Below are 19,118 nucleotides of genomic sequence, written 5' to 3' on the forward strand. Positions count from 1 at the left end.
AGTTTTATATAGCACAGAGGATATGCCGCGTGCAAAATAAACCAACAGGTCTTTTTACCAGAAACACTTCAAAATCGTACTACTAACGTTTTTGCATTTTTTCTTACACCCAGATGCTGGAATGAGCAGGATGGAGAATTTTTTTAATAAATCTGGTGTTACCAGGCTTTACAGCAGCATACTGCTCATCGGCACTAGTGTGTTTACGCGGGCCAGGCTGCAATGCGCGCCGGAGCGTTTGTGGAAACTGATGCGTGCTTACGGCTACTCTGCACACATATCTCTGTGAAATTCCTCGAATATTTTTCTCTGTTGGTTTCAATCGCTTCTACAGAGACGCTTCGATCAACATAGAGTTTCAAAGGCTTTTTTTCGGAAGTGGTGTACGCTCTATAAAATTTACACAAACCGTACAACTTAAAACGGCAGATATCCAGTGGGTGCTTAAAACAGTGGCGCTGGTCAGTAAAAACAGTATCTGGATAATATATTTTTTACTACTGTTGCTTTGGAATTTCACAAAATTTGGTTCGCCTTTCAGTACTGTATGAAAACAACCTGGAATAAATACATCGAGTGCATGTTTGAAAGGCCCATGAGATGGTTCGTTTCGTACCAAAACATGTAATTTATTTTGTGAGACATAGAAAAGAAACTGGGTCAGCATTTAGTATTTCCCACATTCAACTCCCGTGGCGCTTTACAGTAAGCACCACCCAGCAACAAAACCCATCGGATAGACATATCTTAAATTCCCTGTGAGATACATAGCACAGGCCATAGCCGTTGGTCACATTTCTGCTACGCACAGAGGCCTATCGAAGTTACGCACAGCCTGAGTGCGCGATTACCGTACATTATGTATGCACCGTTGTTTCTTCGGTGATTACTCCCGCAGTTATTTGAACTCAAATACAGCATTCCCACACTCAGGAAGCACCTCCATCCTCTCATTTATAAACCATCTGTAATCCCCGTCTGATGGCAGTTTTGCCTCGTAATCTATTGAAATTGTGGGTGCTTGAAATGATTTAATTTATCAGTAATCGTGCCAAATGTCAATACCTAGCCGAATTTAATGCCACTAAAGAGCATCCGTATATTTTCGGTTCCTATTTTCATGTTAACGAAGTGTTTCGGATGTGTGAGAAAGAATACAGCGCATGAGCTGAACAGTAAAATAGTTTCATTGCGTTTGTTACGTTGCATATGAGATTTTACAACTCTCTCCTTGCGTTGGAAGACTTTCAACGGCCTCTTGTTGTAATAGATTTGTTATACACGCGAGTTTGTTATTAGAGATGTGAAAAGCCGTCACCTCTTGCAGTTTTTCTGAAATTCACTAACCTTGCGTCTTCAGATATGTCTCTTCAATGTAGTGGAAGCGCTCGGAATGGGTCTCGTACAGAAATGGCGGATACAGGGTTGTGATGGTGATATTTGGAGGAAATTTTTAACTACTTGGCTTTTAGTAACAAAGACACAGTTAACTTTTTCGGGGGATGTCATTCCACGTTTCCTTTGGTTTTAACCACATCACAGTTCACTTTACGCTTAATACGTTGCACAAAATATTAAAACAGTTCTGCAGTTGTGGGTAGGTGACACTTTAGTTACTGCCAACTGACCGCACTACGAAGTGCTACGCGACTATGCCAACATAAACAAAATTTTTAATCATATTTCTCAGCAACTGTCAAGGGCCACTAGCTACCCGACCGTCTCCTGTGCGCCCAGCTCCGAACTGCTTTCAGAATGCGATAGTTAACATACACCATGTGATCAAAAGTATCCGGACACCTGACAGAAAATGACTTACAAGTGCCGGCCGCGGTGGCCGTGCGGTTCCAGGCGCTGCAGTCCGGAACCGCGGGACTGCTACGGTCGCAGGTTCGAATCCTGCCTCGGGCATGGATGTGTGTGATGTCCTTAGGTTGGTTAGGTTTAAGAAGTTCTTAGTTCTAGGGGACTGATGACCTAAGATGTTAAGTCCCATAGTGCTCAGAGCCATTTGAACCATTTTTTTGACTTACAAGTTCGTGGCGCCCTCCATAGGTACTGCTGGAATTCAATATGGTGTTGGCCTATCCTCAGCCTTGATGACAGCTTCCACTCTCGCAGGCATACGTTCAGTCAGGCGCAGGAAGGTTTCTTGGGGAATGACAGCCCACTCCTCATGGAGTGCTGCACTGAGGAGAGGTATCGATGTCGGTCGGCGAGGCCTGGCACGAAGTCGGCGTTCCAAAACATCCCAAAGATGTTCTATAGGATTCAGGTAAGGACTCTGTACAGACCAATCCATTACAGAGATGTCATTGTCGTGTAACCACTCCGTCAGGGCCTTGACTTATGAACAAGTGCTCGATCGTGTTGAAAGATGCAATCGCCATCCCCGAATTGCTCTTAAACGGTGGGAAGCAAGAAGTTGGTTAAAATAATCAATGTATGCCTGTGCTGTGATAGTGCCACGCAAAACAACAAGGCGTGCAAGCCCCCTCCATGAAAAACACGACCACACCATAACACCAACGCCTCCGAATTTTACTGTTGGCACTACACACGCTGGCAGATGACGTTCACCGGTCATTCGCCATACCCACACCATGCCATCGGATCGCCACATTGTGTACCGTGATTCGCCACTCCACACAACCTTTTTCCACAATTCAATCATCCAATGTTTACGTTCCTTACACAAACAGAGGCATCGTTTGGCATTTACCGGCGTGATGTGTGGCTTATGAGCAGCCGCTGGACCATGAAATCCAAGTTTCCTCACCTCCCGCCTGACTGTTATAGTACTTGCAGTGAATCCTGATGCAGTTTGGAATTCCTGTGTGATGATCTGGATAGGTGTCTGCCTATTATACATTACGACTCTCTCCTACAGTCGGCGATCTCTGTCAGTCAACAGACGCGGTCGGCCTGTACGTTTTTGCGCTGAGGGATGTTTAGGAGTGTGGAAATCTCGCATATAGACGTGTGACACAAGTGACACCCAATCACCTGACCACGATAGAAGTCCGTGAGTTCCGCGGAGCGCCCCATTCAGCTCTCTCACGATGTCTAATGACTACTGGGGTCGCTGATGCACCTAATATGAAAAACGAATTTTTGGGGGGGAGGGGTGTCCGGATACTTTTGATCACATAGTGTAGCTGTCAATAGCCACCAGCGACAGGACTGCTCACTCTGGCGCCCGTTACCACTAATACCACCAGCCCTAAACTTCGAGTTTCTGCTGACACAAGAGAGCCTCTGTGTCCCTCGTTTCAGCCAATCACAGCCACAAAAATTTAGTTTTACCACATATACTGCAGCGTAGCTCAGCCAGTAGCAAGCAGGCCGTGACGCCGGGCCATGTCACGCAGTTGCCACACTGACAAGGAGAGGCCGCCAATTGTGAAATTCAGATTCGATTCATACTGCGCATAATAAAAGCTCATGGCCAGAGGTGTAATGTGGCAAAGCACCAAGATGCACTTCTCAGCCGTTGTCGAGAAAATCGACAGTTAAAAGGAACCGTTGCGGTTAAATACTCTCTACGATTAATAGTTTTCCACAGCGTCGTGGCGCAGCGGTAGGCGCTCGGGTTTGTAATCTGAAAGTCGGCGGATCGAATCTCGCACCATGCAACTTTTTTTTTAGTATTTGTTTTTTGTAATTCAAATATATATGGCTCTGAGCACTATGGGACTTAACATCTATGGTCATCAGTCCAAATATATATATATATATATATATATATATATATATATATATATATATATATATATATATATATATATATATTTGAATTACAAAATAACTAATAATAAAAAAAATTGCATGGTGCGAGATTCGATCCGGCTACCTTCGGATAACAAACCCGAGCGCTTACCGCTGCGCCACGACGCTGCAGTAAACTATTAATCGTAGAGAGTATTTCGCCGCAATGGTTTCTTTTAACTGTCGATTTTCTCGACAACGGCTGAGAAGTGCATCTTGGTGCTTTGCGACATTACACCTCTGCCCATGAGCTTTTATTATGCGCAGTATGAATCGAATCTGAATTTCACAATTGGCGACCTCCCCTTGTGAGACCTCCACATCATTCCGACTCCATATTGTCCTGCTATGCAGACAATAGGCTTTTCTCGGTATTGTTCAGTATCTTATTTATGTAGTTTTAGATACGTTTATATGACATAAATGTTACACATTCTGCCGCGCGGGGTAGCCACGCGCTCTAAGGCATCTTGTCACAGTCCTCTCGGCTCACCCCGTCGGAGGTTCGAGTCCTCCCTCGGGCATGGCTGTGTGTGTTGTCCTTATCGTAAGTCAATTTAAGTTAGATTAAGTAGGGTGTAAGCTTAGGGACCGATGAACTCAGCAGTTTGGTACCATAAGATCTTACCGCAAATTTCCAATTGTTACACATTCTTTTCCTTAATTTTTTCTCTAAATGAGAAATTGTCAGAGACAATGATTAATTTGAAAAAAAAAAACAAGAAGGAAGGAAGAAACTGCCTTGCTTATCTGTCCTGTTTCCAATTCTGGACTGACCTATAACATAATCCTAATTTATTACTAATAGTGCTCACTTATTATTTAGATTCCACTTATATTTTATTACTTGAATTTCTGGAAGTATTTTTCCTCCAACTCTCTCAAAGATTTTTAATGGTTCTTAATCTAATATTTTAATTTTACTTGTGAAATTCACTACCTAATATTGAATGTTTAAAACTGAACGCATCACTGCCTCTATTGACGACATTTATCAATACCAGTCGTTCTTCAACTTATTAATTATAATTTAACGTATGTCAACGTTGCATCCATCTTTCAGCACAGTCTTTAAACTTGACTTAACAGTGTTGACGGAAGGCTGCTATTGGTTATTCGCACTCGAGGAATCATGCTTTTGAGATTTTGCCTTCGATCGCTGATTCATTGTGGTAAAGCAGCTCTCTTCATCTCCTACTCTTGTTTCTCTCTTACATCAGTCAGGTAATTACATGTAACAGACAATTTTGATCAATACGTAACAAGCAATTGCGTCCCAGTCCTGTAAGAGAAATATATATTCTTTAACAACTAAAATAGATGCACATTTCCTATTATTAACGATGTTCTTATACGTCATTCCCTTTGGTGTCATTACCCTTCAGTAGCTGCCCTCTCCAGCCTGGAGGCCAACAGTTCTCCTGACCCTCATACTTTTTCCACGTCTCGCCTGTGTCGGCTAGGTGTCGTGGGGGCAGGGCTGGACACCCTGCTATGAACATAGTTTGCGCTTATCGAGTTAAACTCCATTAGATCACTTGTTTCTATCTTTCCAAACACAGAGTGCGCGTGTTCTTCCTTGCCAATTAACCAGTATCAACAGTGTTGCGAGATTACAAAAATTCCAGGCATTACCTCTCACGTCGAACAATACAGTGGCCGACGGCCTTCACATAACGACCGAGGGCAGCGACATTTGCATAGAGTTCTCATTGCTAACAGACAAGCAACACTGCGTGAAATAGCCGCAGAAATCAGTGTAGGACGTACGACGAACGTATCCGTTAGGACTATGGCAGCAGACGACCAACGCGAGTGCCTTTGCTAACAAGACGACATCTCCTGTAGCTCATCTCCTGAGCTCGGGACCACGTCGGTTGGACCGTATACGACTGGAAAACCTTGGACTGGTCAGATGAATCCCGATTTCAGTTGACAGGAGCTGATGGTAGGGTTGGGGTGTGGCGTAAACCCTACCAAGCCATGTACTCAAGTTGTCAACAAGGCAATATGCAAGCTGGTGTGGGCTGTTTTTACATGAAATGCACTGGGTCCTCTGGTCCAACTGAACCGATCATTGACTGGAAATGGTTATGTTCGGCAACTTGGAGACCATTTTCCGCGTTCACAGACTTCATTTTCGCTAACAACGACGGAATTGTCTCAGAGCTACATTTGTTCGCGACTGGTCTGAAGAATATTCTGAACAATTCGAGAGAATTACACTGATATCCAAAATTAAAGCAACAAACCGAAATTTTTCAAGGTTACGTTCATTTTGTCATAAACAGTATAATCAAGTGTCATTAAAATAGAAATAATATTAAGAACAAAAAACGTAAACAACTTGTGACGTCGCAAGTACGGGATAACATTTATTGCAGTAAGATACCTAGACGTGGAGCCCGGTGAACGTACAGGAGAATGCAAACTTGTGTCTTAGCCATGACTCATAAGCACATCTGTCACTACTAGCCAGCGTGAGAATGGGCTCCTTTGTCGCTTAGAACGACCGTATTTTCATACCCCCTACGAATCTAAATAAAACATACAAAACATTAATCGATTATGTTCAAACTTGGTATACTATATTTTGTTATTCAGAAGAAGATCTCCCCCAAATTTCAAAGCTGTAATATTATAGTTTCGGACACTTAGAAAATTACCTAAAACCCCCCAAACTGACACGCAGAGTGAAAAATTCAGTTAGGAACAGTAACAGTTTGTCTTTTGTTATCATTTGAAATCAGGACTTTTATTTTCAAAAGTTTAATTACTTTTCATTTTGTACATTAAAATTCAGGAAAAATTAATACCTGTTTATGATGTTGTTGTGTGAATACATGGGCGTGAGTGAGATTGTGTATGTGGCACATACGTTTAAAAAAGTTCAATATTATATTGCGTACAACATTACGCAATTGGAACGTGGGAAATATGTGTTTTACCCACATTGCTGATGATGTATGTCTAGGTGTGATTAATGTTCTAAGAAGACACCCAGAAAGCAGTTTGAAGTGCAATCGTTTTCTAAATTATTTTCAAGATTAATTTTATTTTCGTTTTGTTATATTAAACATTGTGTTAGTATCTGCATTTTGGAAGACACAAATGCGTTTCTGAATAGTGATTGGCTTAGGCGAGTTTTGCCGCGAGAATGATCTCGAAGGATTGTTGTGATTGGTCCGTCAGACTGATCAGCCAATCAGAATTAAGTAGTTCCCGCGCACAACAAGTTAGATATGCTGTAAGAGTCTCGAGACAGTCGCTCACCAGCTTCGGACGTGCAAAGGTCATGTTAAATGTCTCAGTGTTCAGTATGTGTAAGATGAAGAATTATTGAGTGCTGCGCGTTTAAAACGAGTCGTACTCAAAGCCATTGCAATTACGGACAGTTTGATGAAATTTTGGAGTTTTTGTTTTATTGGAAAGTTACGAGCGTGTGAATTTTCGGCCTTTGTGAACATTCCGTGTGGCGTATTCAGTAATCTTTTATGGAGTATTTGGCGAGCAGTTTCTTTTAAAGAAACCCACTGAAAAGGACCAAAGGTGAAACTCATTTACAGTAGCGGATCTGTGACTGTGAGATCGAGTCTTCAATTGGGTCGGACTTGTGTAAAATTCTGACTGCTTGGCGTGTGACTTTTGTTGTTTGACTGAGAATTAAGAATGATAGAATAGGACGTTCATTTCAGTCAAATGCATCATATTATCACACGGTAAAAAAGAGATTGCAAAACCTGAAGTACTACTAGAGTTTACGTGGACTTTGCAGGATAGATATTAGGCGACATCTTTCTTCAGCGCTGCTTTTTCGTCGTCTAGTAAGTATCTATACTTGCAGAGAAAAGGGACAGAGAACGGACGCCATACTGAGGTAGGTGGACATTCAATGGTGAGCAGTACGACAAACGAAAAACTGTAGCCCGCATCTCGTGGTCGTGCGGTAGCGTTCTCGCTTCCCACGCCCGGGTTCCCGGGTTCGATTCCCGGCGGGGTCAGGGATTTTCTCTGCCTCGTGATGGCTGGGTGTTGTGTGATGTCCTTAGGTTAGTTAGGTTTAAGTAGTTCTAAGTTCTAGGGGACTGATGACCATAGATGTTAAGTCCCATAGTGCTCAGAGCCATTTGAACCATTTGAAAAACTGTACATAACCCGCCCCGCCGCAAACTGCAACATGCACAACAAATGGTTCTGAGCACTATGGGACTTAACATCTGAGGTCATCAGTTCCCTAGAACTTAGAACTACTTACACCTAACTAACCTAAGGACATCACACACATCCATGCCCGAGGCAGGATTCGAACCTGCGACCGTAGCGGTCGCGCGGCTCCAGACTGTAGCGCCTAGAACCGTTCGGCCACTCCGGCCGGCGCAACATGCATAACAGTAGACAAAAATGTTCTTCGCTTTTTCCAATTTAAAGGATTTACACACACATTACGACAACTGGTTAATGCGCTCAGTATGTGGTGTGGCCACCTCTGGCATCAGTGCAGGCCTGACAAACGTCAGTGCATGCTGTGCATGATGTCATCAATCTCATGTTGAGACAATAACGCCCGTTCTTTCTGCAGCGCTGCTCGCAAATCCTGGAAAGTGGTTGGAGGATGCTAACGTGATGCAACTTGTCTCCGTAGTGCATTTCAGACGTGTTCTATGGGATTCAAATCGGGAGAGCGATCAGACCACGAGCATTACCGTCCAGCAATTCGAAGTCTTCGCCTACAGCACCTCTCAACAACATCACTTGAGGTCCCTAGATCCAGCCCTGCCAACATCATTAGTGGTCATTCTCAATATCAGTTTCTTTCGACAATGGTTGGGTTTAGAAATCGTGTTCCACGTTCCTTCCAGATGCGAATCCGTCGAGAATCACTGTTCAGACCAAATTGGGACTCATCTGTGAAAAGAACACTGGCCGCTGTCCATCCATCCAGGTGGCATGTTGACGGCTCCACTCTAGGCGTTCCCTTCTGCGAAGACGTTTCAGAGGTACACGAACAGCAGGTCTCCGACAGTAAAGGCCACTCTCCCGTTAGCCATACCAGTTGCCGTGCGGTACTAAGGTGGTACCGTCGTCCCCTTACACTAAAATAACGGTTCTCTCTTTCTGATGTTACACGTGGTCTGCCCCGCCCTGGTCTTAGGAGTTTCGATCTCTATAAGCTATCACCACATCCGGAAAACTACAGGACGATTCGCATTGAGCCATCGGTCCACATCAGTTTGCGACTGTTCTGCTTCAATTCTTCCCATGGCCCTTCACTGCAGCGAGCCTGGTAGGCGTCTTCTCTGTGCAATACTGCACTATCTGTGACTGTGTACACAGCGAGTATGGATGTGGGACTACCCTGCAAACACTATCCCGTTTGATCGGTGCCCTGACGTCATCTTTGGCGTGGTTGTGCAGAGATCCGAATGTCATCTTCCGTACAGTACACAATCGTATGGACATCTGTTGACAGTTTGTATGATTATATTGTGAATTAGGCAAAGGGCGGGGAAATAGTGGTCTGTTGCTTTAATTTTGGACTCCAGAGTATTTGGCCTCCCAGATCTCCGGCTTAATTGCCATCGAAAATTTATGGAACATAATCGGGAGGAGAGTTCGTGCACAGAGTCGTGCCCTGGTAACACTTCAGCAGTTATGGAAGGCTGTAGAGGCAGAACGGCTCAGTATGTCTGTGGGGAACTTCCAAAGACTTGTTGAGCCCATGCCACGTCGAGTTACTGCACTACGCCGGGCAAAAAGAGGTCCGACACGATATTAGTAAACATCCCTTTGCCTTTGTAAGCATCCCTTTCCGTTTTGTCACCTCAGAGTGTAATATTAACCTATCTTTCACTGCAATACCATGCACACGGTGAGTTATTATTTATATCATTTGGGTGTGTATTCCTGTCCAAAGCTCGAAAACAAGCGTCCTGTCTCAGTATGTACGATTTCTTTTTTGCGCTACCAACAGTGATCGTTTTGTATGCAGTGCCAAACCTTTCATTATTACTGCGTTCAAATACTTATTTATTTCTATTTTTAATACATAATTCAGTATCTGTTAAGTGTGTCTCTCCCGTTTCTCACCACAAAGGCGACAACTGTCATGTAAGGTAGGATAGGTTTAGCAGGTACTTACCTTCGTTTCATATAGCCATATTTTCATGTCCTTATTTTTGTTATTACCCTGACTCGTAATGATTAGTATTTCCCCTGATACCTTCCAGTATACCCGCTCGAAAAGTTCAGTGTTATGATCCTACCTCATTAGTAACCAGCTCACATGTTTGCTCATTTCTTATGGCGGAATTAATTCACCTAATAAACACTTCTTACTGTAGGGATCATCTTACCTGGTCACCTTCCCAATGAATTAGTTTCAATTTAATGTGGCCCAGAACTGTTTGCCTACATTATTCAGTCTTCTCTGCTTTAACAGTTCGTGTCCCGATAACGGTTGCCTACAGTGTTTAATCGTCTCTAACTTTCTTAACTTTTACATCACTTAATAGTCTGCGGCCCACTATTGGTTGCCTTCATATTGCATCTTCTCTCATTTTTCGTGTACTTTAATAATCTGAGATACCTGTTCCACCTGCCCGCATCTCGTGGTCGTGCGGTAGCATTCTCGCTTCCCACGCCCGGGTTCCCGGGTTCGATTCCCGGCGGGGTCAGGGATTTTCTCTGCCTCGTGATGGCTGGGTGTTGTGTGCTGTCCTTAGGTTAGTTAGGTTTAAGTAGTTCTAAGTTCTAGGGGACTGATGACCATAGATGTTAAGTCCCATAGTGCTCAGAGCCATCTGAACCAGCCATCTGTTCCACCTGGTTTCCTGTTAGAACTCCCCTTTTTTTGACTTATTAATGCAATGTTACACATTTACCTGTTCTAATGACTTAAAATTCTTAAACATCATTCCTATCGTTTTTATTTTTGTATTCTTATGCAACTTTTAGTTTCTGTAGTCTGCGTAGTGTTATAATGAATTCGTAGTTCCTGTGTCAGTGACAATATGGAAGATATTTTGAATGTTTTTGTTCAAAAATGGTTCAAATGGCTCTGAGCACTATGGGACTCAACATTTGTGGTCATAAGTCCCCTAGAACTTAGAACTACTTAAGACCTAACTAACCTAAGGACGTCACACACATCTATGCCTGAGGCAGGATTCGAACCTGCGACCGTAGCAGTCGCGCGGTTCCTGACTGAGCGCCTAGAACCGCTAGACCACCGCGGCCGGCGAATGTTTTTGTGATGACACCTAGACAGACATGTGACTTTAGCATTACACATCTCTGCATTTACTACGTATTATTTTGTTTTCATGATCTGTACCATGTTCAAGATTTCCACACCTTCTAATGTTTTCACATCCTTGTTGTTTGAAATAGCTATGGAAAGTTTCTCTCTTTACTGTGGTCGACAGTGTTTTTGACTCTATAATTGACTTTTATGTACCATTACCTTCACGCCTCGTACATTAATCGCTAAATAGTTTGTTGACAGGTTTATAGAATGTGGGAGAGTAGGCAATAGCGCAGTAATCTAAAATTAAAGAAGCAGCACTACTGTAGGTTTAGGCCCTTTATCACTGACTAAATAGTCACCAAAGAGCTGAGATTCCTCTGAGGTCTTTTGAGGGTAGAGTACTGCGATATTAACGTATAAACGTTGTATTCATCACATCATTCTAATCAGTTCAGTTCCTGATAAACTGTATCCATCCTCTTTTTATCAGGTATCAAATCGATATAACTTTGACCCTTCTTTAGTTTCCCGTTTGTCCTTTCTTTATAGTCTGACCTGTCATTATCTTTTCTCTCACAATCACCATTTTTAATGTAAAAATATTGAGCTACTCATCTTTCCATAGATTCATCCCTAGAGTATCAAAACAATCGACTTTTATGTAACCTACCTCATATGCGGCACCACAGTACGAGACATTACATCTGTCCTCTGTCTGTTCAGCACTGTACGTTCAACCTCACACCTGTTTTCACGATACCTATGTTCTTTTAACATTCATGACTGAGATTTCTATCAAGTGCGTTCACCAATTTAGTTTTCATGTGCCATTTTTGTTTGATTCTCTTCGGAACATTCAACAGTTTTACTTTGTGTTGTCCTGCAGTTACTATCGACCATGATCGTATCCATTCCGAACCTGATATGCTTCCCATCAATCTCATGTATTGATATGTTTTCTTGTGTAATGTGACGCGCGTAATATTGCACTCGCATTGCCTACATTTCTGATCGCTGTGGTTATTTCATACGTGCATAACGTTTCGTTTTTCAGCACACCTTGTACCTATGCTTGAACATGGTTGACGAAAATAGACATTAGATTTACATCTTCAACCAGTCTACTCCCTGTTTTACCATGAAACTCTCTACGATAGAAAGAAAGCTCGCTTGCATTCAAAATTACATTTGATTTTAAGCAGATCTGCGTGAGCTTTTAGCTCAAATGAAGCTTTGTGAACCTCTTACGCCTTAAAGTACTGCTGTTAATGTCAAATGTCACGATTTTCAGTACTTGTTTACCTTTTGATTAACTGACATCACTAACTTCATCTAAATCAACATTCCTGGCTTCAAAAACAATTACTTGAATCTAATTTACTTCACTGATTTTTTTCTCACTAGGTATTGACCCATCATCTTCAAGACAAACTAAGGTTTCTAAGACACTTTCATTCATTAATGACAGCACGTTAGGTTCTAAACAAGCCAGTGTAGGCTCATCTCCTTCAAATAATCTCTGCTCTTACTCGCTTTTGCTGATGAAGTATGAACTACTAAATTTTACTTTTCCTGATGTTTCCTAAATAAAGTTGATGTTTCTAAGAGAACCTCATCTTTTATTTTCTCAGTTTTGCGATTTGTTTCATCGTTTTCTTGATTTCCACTAGTAAGTTTATACTCTTTAGCAAACTTTTTAATTACTTCCTGGTTTTTCTAAGATTGTTTCCGGGATTCACGAAATTCGTTGAGAAACCCCATAATCTGCTCTTCGCAACCAGTGAAGTTTATTACCGTGCTTTCATTACAGACTTAGTCATCACTACACACAGGTATAGCGTCTGTTGGTTCAGTGCAGTGAGTTGAATGTGATTCACTTAGGTCAGACCCCATGGTCTGTAGGGCGTACTTTAGCAATGTGCACGTGATGACTCAGTTCTGTTATCTCTCACCTATTTTGTGCTTCTAAAACATTTGGTGTCAACGAACTATCGCCATGTAATTCTTTTACATTTGAGTTTGAGATTTCGAAGACGTTTTGCATTGAAGAATTATCGTCATGTAATTCTGACACGTTTAATTCTGGCATTTCATCCTGAGGATCTGACGAAATTTCATCCTCATCATTTATTCCACTAGCAGAACAAGTATACCCCTACTCCTCAATACAACAAAGTTTTTGTTCTCATCCAGCTGTTAACTGTTACTCATGTCTTATACACTACTGGCCATTAAAATTTCTACAACACGAAGATTACGTGCTACAGACGCGAAATTTAACCGACAGGAAGAAGATGCTGTGATATGCAAATGATTAGCTTTTCAGAGCATTCACACAAGGTTGAGGCCGGTGGCGACACCTACAACGTGCTGACAAAATCAAATGGCTCTGACCACTGTTGGACTTAACTTCTGAGCTCATCAGTCCCCTAGAACTTAGAACTACTCAAACCTAACTAACCTAAGAACGCCACACACAACCACGCCCGAGGCAGGATTCGAACCTACGATCGTAGCGGTCGCGCGGTTCCAGACTGTAGCGCCTAGAACCGCTCGGCCACTTCGGCCGGCGCTGACATGAGGAAAGTTTACAACCGATTTCTCATACACAGCAGTTGACCGGCATTGCCAGGTGAAATGTTGTCGTGATGCTTCGTGTAAGGAGGAGAAATGAGTACCATCACGTTTCCGACTTTGATAAAGGTCGGATTGTAGCCTATCGCGATTGCGGTTTATCGCGTCGCGACATTGCTGCTCGCGTTGGTTGAGATACAATGACTGTTAGCAGAATATGGAATCGGTGGGTTCAAGAGGTCGAATCCGCATGGCTGTAACGGATCGTGCGGCCACGTCTCGATCCCTGATTCAACAGATGGGGACGTTTGCAAGACAACAACCATCTGCACGAACTGTTCGACGACGTTTGCAGCAGCATGGACTATCAGCTCGGACACCATGGCCGCGGTTACCCTTGACGCTGCATCACAGACAGGAGCGTCTGCGATGGTGTACTCAACGACGAACCTGGGTGCACGAATGGCAAAACGTCATTTTTTCGGATGAATCCAGGTTCTGTTTACAGCATCATGATGGTCGCATCCGTGTTTGGTGACATCGCGGTGAACGCATTTTGGAAGCGTGTATTCGTCATCGCCATACTGGCGTATCACCCGGCGTGATAGTATGGGGTGCCATTGGTTACACGTGTCGGTCATCTTTTGTTCGCATTGACGGCACTTTGAACAGTGGACGTTACATTTCAGATGTGTTACGACCCGTAGCTCTACCCTTCATTCGATCCCTGTGAAACCGTACATTTCAGCAGGATAATGCACGACCGCATGTTGCAGGTCCTGTACGGGCCTTTGTGGATACAGAAAATGTTCGACTGCTGCCCTGGCCAGCACATTCTCCAGATCTCTCACCAATTGAAAACGTCTGGTCAATGGTGGCCGAGCAACTGGCTCGTCACAATACGCTAGTCACTACTCTTGATGAACTGTGGTATCGTGTTGAAGCTGCGTGGGCAGCTGTACCTGTACACGCCATCCAAGCTCTGTTTGACTCAATGCCCAGGCGTATCAAGGCCGTTATTACGGCCAGAGGTGGTTGTTCTGGGTACTGATTTCTCAGGATCTATGCAGCCAAATTCGTGAAAATGTAGTCACATTTCAGTTCTAGTATAATATATATGTCCAATGAATACCCGTTTATCATCTGCATTTCTTCTTGGTGTAGAAATTTTAATGGCCAGCAGTGTAGAAAGACTAAAGTTAGTTCCAATTACTACTTACTTCATGCGTGCAGCAACATCAATGTTTCAGTGCGTTCTGCTTGGCTTTGCGTTCCTGCTGTGGGTTTGCGCCGCTATTCAGCTGTGCCTTTGAACCCTTTATTTACTGTAATTGTAAAAAACTATAAACTGAAGGTTCAAAATTTTTATTTCAATATTTGATGAAGTCTTATTTAATTAATAGCAGATTATTTTATTTAAAAGTTATACGAAGTTATTTAAAGGCGTAAAACGTTAAGATGTCTTGTAACTCCCGACAGGAGTAAATAGAGAAAGTGCATTAAGGGACTCAGAATTTCCAAAAAAAATCATACAGACAGGATTATTGCCTCTGGTGGTACTTATGAAAACATTGATTTTTTTTCATTAACACATACAAAAATTTTATGTTCTGAACTCTTTGAATGAGATCTAGATTCCAACCTTGTAGATGAGCAAAGTTCGCGTCAGCCTCCTGAAATGACAAGTGTTGGACAGTAAGATCCTGTATTATGAACATGTACGTCGTTTGATACCGAAAATTCTGTCTTGCTTCTCCTTGAAGTTGAAAGAAGAGAATTTTGATCCTTTTTGAGTCTCGCTCGTTTTTTCGACATTTGCTTTCCAAGTGCTATCTTTGAGTTCAATCAATGAAAGTGTCTCTTTTACGTCACAGTATGAAATATAGGAATTCACAAGGTTCATTTCCACCACTACATAAAACAGTCTGTATCAAAACATTTTTGTCTTTCTGTCTATTTCATAAAGAGACGTCACCACGTCACCTTTATTTATGCCACCTAAGTGTTCATCTTGTACAACTGTCAGTACCCCCACTTCAATCTTTGTTCCATCTTTCTCAGTCCTAGATATACTGCACACTTCATTTCCAATTTGAAAGAAACTGAACTGCACGATTGTCCATCAGGAACCGCGCGAATGCTACGGTCGCAGGTTCGAATCCTGCCTCGGGCATGGATGTGTGTGATGTCCATAGGTTAGTTAGGTTTAAGTAGTTCTAAGTTCTAGGGGACCACAGATGTTGAGTCCCATAGTGCTCAGAGCCATTGGAGCCATTTTTGATTGTCCATCCACATTTTTTGTGAAGTTGTACCACATACGTTAAAAGACATAGTTTGAACATTTTCATGTCTGCAACTGCCTCATTAGCACTTAGTTCAGTTTCTGTAATATTTTGTGAAGTACTGACACACGCCTGAAGCGTTTTCGCGTTATTATTCCGCGGAGAACTACGCATCATGTCATCTTCCCTGTCATCACTACACCAGATGCTGTATCAATATCATGTGAAAAATTTTCTATTTCAGTGTGAATTCCTTCATCTCAAAGACTTCTTTTGTAATAGGTAGCCATAGCCTGACACAAAAAAATCTTACTAAGTTCACTTATGTTTTATAAGTCACGCATTATTTTTATCGTTTTTTTTTATAAACTGAATTGTCGTATTGTCCATCGCAAGGATGTGTTGTTATTTACAAAAAGTGGTGAAAGCAGAAAAATCAGAGAAAAGCAACTAATTGTCAATGTAACCTCAACTTGTAAAGTTACTGCCATCGAACTGACGCAACTGCTAAATCCCAACCACATTTTTCATTATAATTGATTATTAGAAGCGTAGTGTACTGATATTTTCATCAAAATTAACATTAGTATGTATGAAGGTAACTACATAGAAATTATCGCTCACCTCAGTTCACATATGAATCTTACTTTTATTTATATAACCTTGCAGCTTTGTTTCAAGCGCCAAGCAGCCATTTGCATTACAGACGTTCACGTTTCATGGTGATGTTTAGCCTTCGCAATGGGGTGCAGGCTGTACTGACATCCTGAATAGGAAACACGAACTGGATCTAAAACGACCTTTCGGTCCCTGTGGATCTAACGGATTTTTGAGTTGCATAATTACACACAGAATCTGCCAGGACTCATAGGTTCCACCTGTAAATTAAGGGTTAAGCGGTAAACCTTACCGTTTTTTGCGACGCAAGGCTGTCTGCGAAAGCTACGTGTGTCGACTGGTTCGTTTTCTAGTGTCCGCCACCTGCTGTGGGTCATCTGCCTCGTGTCGCCTGCACCGAATGAGCCACAAATGTCGTAATCCGCTACTGCACACGCGCCTGCATTCTGACCGCGACGTCTGTCTTGAATAGGAGTCGTAACGAAGTCTCGCAGTCTACTTCTCTTGATTTCAGTCTCTTATTTGACATCCTACGTCACAGTTATTTTCATTACACACGCCTTATCTGCCGTTACGACATCATAAGCTGTCATTCATTGTCACAGAATACTGAATAAATTTTTTCAAAGTTAGTTATCACGATTTTTTCACTATTGTTCGCTGTTATCTATCCTGCGCTATGCTCTTTATGACTACCTCTCCTTGTCGCTGTTCTACTGATTGTTTCTGTCGAATGTTCACTACTCAATTCAACAATTCGCTCTTGCAGACTAAATCCATCCATATACTGGGTGATCAAAAAGTCAGTATAAATTTGAAAACTTAATAAACCACGGAATAATGTAGACAGAGAGGTAAAAATTGATAGACATGCTTAGAATGACATGGGGTTTTATTAGAACAAAAAAAACAAAGTTCACAAAATGTCCGACAGATGCGCGTCGTTTGGTGATGATCGTGTGCTCAGCCGCCACTTTCGTCATGCTTGGCCTCCCAGGTCCCCAGACCTCAGTCCGTGCGATTATTGGCTTTGGGGTTACCTGAAGTAGCAAGTGTATCGTGATCGACCGACATCTCTAGGGATGCTGAAAGACAACATCCGACGCCAGTGCCTCACCATAACTGGACATGCTTTACAGTGCTGTTCACATCATTATCCCTCGACTACAGCTATTGTTGAGGAATGATGGTGGAAATATTGAGCATTTCCTGTAAAGAACATCATCTTTGCTTTGTCTTACTTTGTTATGCTAATTATTGCTACTCTGATCAGATGAAGCGCCATCTATCGGCCATTTTTTGAACTTTTGTATTTTTCGGTTCTAATAAAACCCCATGTCATTCCAAGCATGTGTGATACATGGAGCAAATCCTTAACTACACTGGTGTCCAAAATTAAAGCAACAAACCACTGTTTCCCTGCCCTGTGTATAATTCACGACACAATCACACAAACTGTCAACAGATATCCGTACGGTCGTGTCCTGCACGGAAAATGGCATTCTGGTCTACGGACAACCACGCCAATGATGACGTCAGGGCACCGATCAAACGGGATAGTGTTTGCCGGGTAGTCCCACATCCACAGACGGTGCAGTATGGCACAGAGAAGACGCCTACCAGGCTCTCTGCGGTGGAAGAATTGAAGCTGGACAGTCGCAAGCTGATGTGGCCCAACGGCTTTATGTGAATCGTTGTGTTGTTTCTCGGGTGTGGTGAAAATGCATAGAGACCGAAACTGTATCTTTAAGACCAGGACGGGACGAACACACGTAACATCAGAAAGAGAGAACCGTTATTTGGCTGTAAGGGCACTACGGTACCACCTTAGTACTGCAAGGCAACTGGCATCTGACGTCGCAGCATCTACTGGACGTGTTGTATCGAGGCAAACGGTGTACAGAAGGCTTCGTCAATGTGGCCTTTATTGTCGGAGATCTGCTGTATGTGTACCTCTGACGCGTCTTCACAGAAGGGAACGTCTAGAGTCGAGTCGTCAACATGCCACCTGGACAGTCGAACCGTGGGCCAATGTTGTTTTGGCAGATGAGGCCCGATTTGGTCTTATCAGTGATTCTCGACGGATTCGCATCTGGAGGAAACGTGGAATACGATTTAGGGGCCCATCCATTGTGGAAAGAGAGTTATGTCGAGGATGATCCCTAATGGTGTGGGCACGGATTATGTTGATTACTTGAACACTTCTTCATGAAATTGTACCGTTAAATCGGAAGGTTTAACTGCTGTCAAGTATCGTGATGAGATTTTGGGTCCTCATGTGCGGTTGTTGCGAGGTTCTGTGGACCCAGACTTCGTATTGCTGAACGATAATGCTCGACGTGTGGTTGATATTTTCTTGGAAACAGGAGATACTGTATTCTTGTCGTGGCCTGCTCGCTCTCCTGATTTGAATTCCATGGAGCACGTCTGGAATGCACTAGGGATACGGGGTGGATCACGCCAGCATCCACCAACCACTCTCCAAGGCTTGCGAGAAGCGCTGCAGGAAGAATGGGCGTTATTGCATTAACATAAGACTGATGACATCATTCACAGCATACATCATCATTTGTGAGGCCTATATTTATGCCAGAGGTGGTCACACACCATACTGAGGGGATTAACTAGTT

The sequence above is a fragment of the Schistocerca nitens genome, chromosome 3 (genome assembly GCF_023898315.1).
Source record: "Schistocerca nitens isolate TAMUIC-IGC-003100 chromosome 3, iqSchNite1.1, whole genome shotgun sequence".
Taxonomy (NCBI): domain Eukaryota; kingdom Metazoa; phylum Arthropoda; class Insecta; order Orthoptera; family Acrididae; genus Schistocerca; species Schistocerca nitens.